The sequence below is a fragment of the Desmodus rotundus genome, chromosome X (genome assembly GCF_022682495.2).
Source record: "Desmodus rotundus isolate HL8 chromosome X, HLdesRot8A.1, whole genome shotgun sequence".
In the NCBI taxonomy this organism is placed as follows: domain Eukaryota; kingdom Metazoa; phylum Chordata; class Mammalia; order Chiroptera; family Phyllostomidae; genus Desmodus; species Desmodus rotundus.
The window spans coordinates 4,378,444-4,384,506 of NC_071400.1; positions in this window are offsets into that span (position 1 = coordinate 4,378,444).

Sequence of the window (6,063 nt, forward strand, 5' to 3'; positions counted from 1 at the left end):
GAGCACTCAGCAGCGGACTGCACAGTGTTTCGTGAGGTTTCCAAGCGGCAGTACATTTTGCAAGAGGTGCTTTGCGATTTTAATTCTTTCACTGAATTTCTGAACTCATGGGAAGTCTCTGCTGGTTCAGACCTTAGATTTTGTAGATTTTGTGACTCTGTTGTTGTTGTTTTATTTCGACCTGAGGAAGTGTGACTCTGCAGTGGCGTGTTCAATCCAATGAGCCTTTTCAAAGGCAACATATAGCCATTGCACTCTCTTAAGGTGCAAGGTATGGAAGGGAGAATGACAGAGATGCCTTATGGAAATGGTCTCTGAAACTTTTCTTCAAAATAATATTTTCTCTCTCTCTCTCTGTCTCTCTCTCTCTCTCCTCTCTCTCTCTCTTTCTCTCTCTGTCCCACACATACTCACTCCCCTCTCTGCTAGTTTCCAGGAGAATACTTTTAAATCCCATTTTTTCTATTGTAGAATAAAAGATCTTTATACAGTATTCAAACATGGATATCCATTAACCTCTAGCACTGGATTTTCTTCTAACATAAAAGAATTCATTTTGAGAGGCACGAGTTACCATTCTATCTATGCTGTACAAGTGCCCGTTTTGAGGGCCAAGGATTTTAATACTTAGTTTTACTCTGGGAACCAGGTCTGGAACTGCACAGGGAAAGTAATGTGAAGCTGTCCAAAGAGTCCTGCTCAGGTCGCCCCCTAACCCTTCTCTCCCTCCCCCTCGTTTGCTTCTCCTCAGGCCTGACACTGAGGAGTGCAGTCTTCAAATACAGTCTCGATACAGTTAGTTCTCATTGGAAACCAAACCAGTATATTTTGGGAAAACTTGCCGGTCTAAAGTAGTCAATGCCTTTGAAAAGGCTCAGAATATTCAATATCTATCATATTGTAGCTAGCTACATACATAGGCAGATTGACTATTTTTAATCCTGGTTTGTGAATCAAGAAGCTATAGTAGTTTGCTTTATCTACTTGTGGGATTAAACAATACTGTTTAATGGTTGTAAACTTTTATAAAACCTCTTTGGGTTTTTTGTTTGACCCAAACATAATGTAAGTCTCAATGACAAAATATACGAAGCCAACCAGAGGTGAGTGAAAACATATTCTGTCCCCAATTTTGTCTGCCCCTATAGTGCACGTGTAATGCTTTGCAATTTGTTCTTACTAGCATGAGTGTGCTCTGACTACTTCTTAAGGTTTTGATTTGCTTCACCTATTATAGTGATGGAAACACTGTACCATTGACAACAATGAACTGTAATCACACTTATCTACTGAATAAACTATTTGTCTACTAACTACAAATGGCTATGCTTCTTTAAGAGCAACACCACCAAACACCATAGCACACCTACACACATACGCCAGTGGGCTCCTGAAAAAAAGTACATTTCTGTACCTGGGACTTGCATCTTGAGATAAGCTATAGGAGGGGGACCTCCCCAAATAAGTTCACCTGAATTTTATCACGGCAGGCATATGCACTCCAGTTTTTGTACACCGCCACAGCTCTAAATGCCGGTCCACTGCTGTTTCCCACGGGCTTGCGCAGGGCCAGGCGTCCACTGGTCAGAACCAGGTGGAGAGCTCAGATCTCAGGCTTATTTCTGTGAACCTATAGTTTATCCCTTGGATAGCCTCAGACTCACAGAGGCATCATCTGGTGGGCCTTAGCCAGAATATCAGAGCTAGAAGTGGTCTGACACCTTGTACTTCACAGGGAAGTGCATCAGCTCCGTCAGGTTATAGGTGTGGGACTGAGAATCCAAAGCTGAACAGGGAGTTAGCGGCAAAGCCAGGAAGGAAACCCTGGCCTCCTTGCTCCAGGCCAGTGAGCCCTTTATGACAGTGGTGTCTGCTTTTTCCTCGGGCCTGTCTGGAGGCTCCTACTTGCCCCACCCCTGCCGCTCCAGGCCAGTCTCATTGTAAAGGCAGAGGTAGCCACAGTGGCTGTGGGGGAGCCCAGCCTTGGAACCCTTTGGGGGCTGTTCATGAATCTGAGAATCTCTCTCTTTTTAAGATTTTATTTATTTATTTTTAGAGAAGGGAGGGAGAAAGAAAGAGGGAGAGAAACACCAGTGTGTGAGAGAAACAGTGATCTGTTGCCTCTCACACACGCGGCCCACAACCCAGGCATCTGCCCTGACTGGGAATCGAACCGGCGACCTTTCAGTTCACAGGCCAGCACTCAACCCACTGAGCCACGCCAGCTGGGGCTCTTTTCTTTTTTCTTTCTTTCTTTTTTTTCCTTTCATCATCTGTCTTCAGACTAAGAGTGTTCATGTCTCCCCACCCTCTTCCTCTGTGTCTTTCCACTTGCTGCCCTCCCACACACTTCTCAGGCAATCTTCTGTCAGGTTCCTACTGAATACAAAATAGGGACTTGGCCTATACTGGCCTAGGGAAGAGACCGAAGAGGAGTTAACAGTTCCTGTCTTCTGGAATTGGCACTGTAGTGAGGGAAAGAAGTACACTTACAGAATGATTTACTAAATTAAGACTTTCCTTGGGGTGGGGGGAGGGAAGTATAAGGGGGATAAATGGTAATGGAAAAACACAAGAAAGTTAGTAAATAAAAAAATAAAAATAAAACTCTAGGTATGAGCTTAAAAAAAAAGAAGACTCTCCTGATTATAGAATTCTACACCTGAAACTTATAGAATGTTATTTATTTTCTGCACCTGAAACTTTGTTATTAACCAGTGTTATCCTAATACACAGGAGGCAAACACAAGACCCGTGGGCCGAATCCGGCCCTCCACCTTGTTTTATCCACTCGGGACCTTGTACCCGGGGCAACGCAGAGCTCTTGCTTAACTGTTCAGGAGTAGTTACATTGATACAGTCCTAAAGTTACATTCGGCCCTTTGAAGGCAACCGAGAGGCTGATGTGGCTCCCGGTGAAAATGAGTTTGACACCCCTGCTTTGATACATGTAATTCTTTTAAAAAGGAGGGCAGGGGCAGCATGAGGGTAGGGGAAGTGATAAAGAGTTCGAATTCCAAGGAGGGACAATTCAACTTTCAATGACTCTCCCTAACAGTGGGTGGAAACAACTCATCTGACCACATCCCTCTGTAGCTTGTGTTACCCTCTCTGGCCTCAGAACCTACATTTCCTTCACGTGAGCCATGTTCCAGTCATCCTGGACCCTTCCCAGGTGCCCCAACATGCCATGCTCTTTCTTATCCCCTCCAGACTTTTACCTTCCTTCTAGTCCTTGTTGTGACAAGTATTCACTCTGAAGACACATTGCTAAGGTCACCTCCTTGATTAAGCTGTCCCACCTCCTTGTCCAGACCTTGTTAGTCACCTCCCACCCAGTGGGCCTTGCAGGCATCTTGAACAATACCTCCATTTAGGTGCTTGTCACTGTTATAATTATGTTGACACAGCAGACTTCCCCACAAAGCTGGAGTTCCTTTGGGGCAGGAACCATGAAGGGGTGACTCTCAATTACTGTTGTTGAATAATAATATAATCTGTGCCCCGCCTTGCACTCCCAACCGTGTTCCCAATTTAAATGCGTGCAGCTGAAAGACTTTTTCTAATCAGTCTCTGATCTCCAGTCAGAAGGAAAAGATCCAAGGGCATTGGACTAAGGCTGCTTCCTGCATGGTCCTCCCCTGAACCCCTCCCTCATCCGAACGGCCACCCCTACACCCCGCTATCTGAAGCAACCCAGCCAGGAACCCACCCTGCAAATCCCATGTTTCAGGATGCTTCCAGGCAACAGTGACCTTTGCCTCTTACTGTCCCTGGACCTGGAGTACAAATGAGCTCAGAGAGCGTGCTCCTCATCTTTCAGTTTTTGAGGACTGAGGAAAGCCCTTCGTCCAAGGTTTATGGACACCTGAATCCTGAGAACAAGGCCAACTCTGGCAGGAATCCACATCACTCATACGTGCAAAGCACGGTAAGCTTTACAGAGCACTTTCACATGTTATTATGTTTGATGCTTCCAAGCCTGTGAAGCAAATATATCCTCCTACAAATGAAGAAACTGCCATGATTTGCCCAAGGTTGCTCTCGTTCAGTGCTGGAGCTTTCTGGGAGTAGGTCTCTGGGTAGCTTTCTCCTCTATGCCAGTGCATCTCAAACTTGACTGATGGAGGGCTTGTTAAACAATTTGCTGCCCACCCCCAACCTAACTGATTCAGGTCAGGAGTGGGGTTAGGGATTTTCAATTCTACCAAGTACCCAGGTGGTGCTGATTTTGCAAGAAATGTGGATCTACACGAAGCTATTAACTTGTTCTGTGTCCTTGGGTTAATCCCTTCCCTTTTTGTAGGCCTCAGTGTTTCGATGCCTAAAATGAGGGAGCTAGGTTAAAACTATGATTTCCAAATTTTGTAGCAGCAAAACCAACTTAGCAAGAAATTAAAAAACCCTATGTAGGATCCATACCCAACAGAGAAAATGCAGTCTGCTCTAGAGAAGTGGCGGAAGGAAACCAAGAGCTTGCAGCACCCATCTTGCCCCAGAGCAGGCGCCGAGCTATCTCCCAGAGTACTTTTGCAAATCTCTTGACTAGATGTGGCCTAGATTTTCTTTGAGGGCTCCTTTAGGTCTGACATTTCGGGACACAATAACAGCATTTGTCATTCTCGCAGGGCAGGGAAGAGTTGGACAAACACTGACTTTAATCTGTGCAGGAGACTGCTCGGCCCATGCCTGGTGCTTGCATCCACCCAGGACAGGAAATCAACCCTGCTGGGCTGCTGGGGTCCTGGCCCCCTTTCACAAGTGGATCCGATCTGTGGACCAGCTCTAAAAAAAATGATTATAGACATATACAGATATATTCAGGATATCCTTTAAAAGGTGTTGGGGACTCCCTAGAGGTCCTAACTCAAGTTAAAGCCCTTGACTTCGGGTTCTGGCATCATATTTCTACTAAATTCTTCCTTGGCATTTTCACAGCATAAGCCACAGGTGGCAAACACAAGGCTTGTGGGCCAAATCGGGCCCTCCACCTTGTTTCTACCCGGCGGCAGAACCAAGCTCTCGAGTAACTGTTAAGGAGTAGTTACAGGTATGTATACAATCCTAAAATACATTCGGCCCTTTGAAGGCAACTATGAGGCTCATGTGGCCCCTGGTGACAATGAGTTTGACTCCCCTGGCAAAAGCCCTTTCCGTCGTTCCTTGGCTCAGCCACTTCTTGGGCCAGCTTCCTGGCTGCAATGTTGCCTGGTTCTGTCCCTTGCTCCACTCCTCAGGGTCCAAACTTGGCCCCACAGAGATGCCCACTGTCATGACCAGTTTATATCTATGTGCAGAGTGGGGGCTGGGGATGCTGTACCTAGACTTGGCCTTGGTCCACCACCACCCTGGAAATACCACCCTGAGAAAAACCAAGAGCTTGTGGTAGCATACCAGAGGTTCCTTAAGACACTTATTGGTGACTTTGTCCTTTCTCACCAGACAGAGGGCTCTGAGGGGTGAGAACATGGATTATTCACCCCACCAGTGTGTGTTGGCAGCTCAGGGCTGACACAACGTAGGCGCTGTAAGTATCTAAGGGATTTGGGTGCCCGTGGAGAAGGAGCTCTGGGCCAGTCGCTAAGACAGCTCTGGCTTTAGTGCGCTCCACAGGGAAGTCCATTCTATCTTTTCTAGGCCAAAGGAGTGGGAAAGGAACGAACAAAGGATTCTCTCACTTTCAACTGCTGTCTGGTGGCCAGTGAGGGCAGGCAGGGAAATGAGTCAGAAGCCTGCTAAGCTGCATCAGAAAGGTGTGGGTATTCCCACTCTCAGGGAGGTGCCTGAGCAGATTCCCCTGCTGCTGGCTGGGCTGTGTGTCCAGCAATGCTCTCTTCTGGGGCTTCATGCTTCCCAGTGAGCTGGCCCCAAACTAATAGGTGAGGTGAGCAAATGTGGTTTGAGTCAGGAAGAAGCAATCAATGGAGCCTGGTGATGGAAACAATCAGGGGCAGTGGGCCTAAGGGGCCTCAGGACCCAGCTCCCGCTCAAGACTCCACTATGATTCCACCTTCTCTGGAGCCCCCAGAAGAAAGGGAGAACCATGTTGGTCGTGCCCCCAGC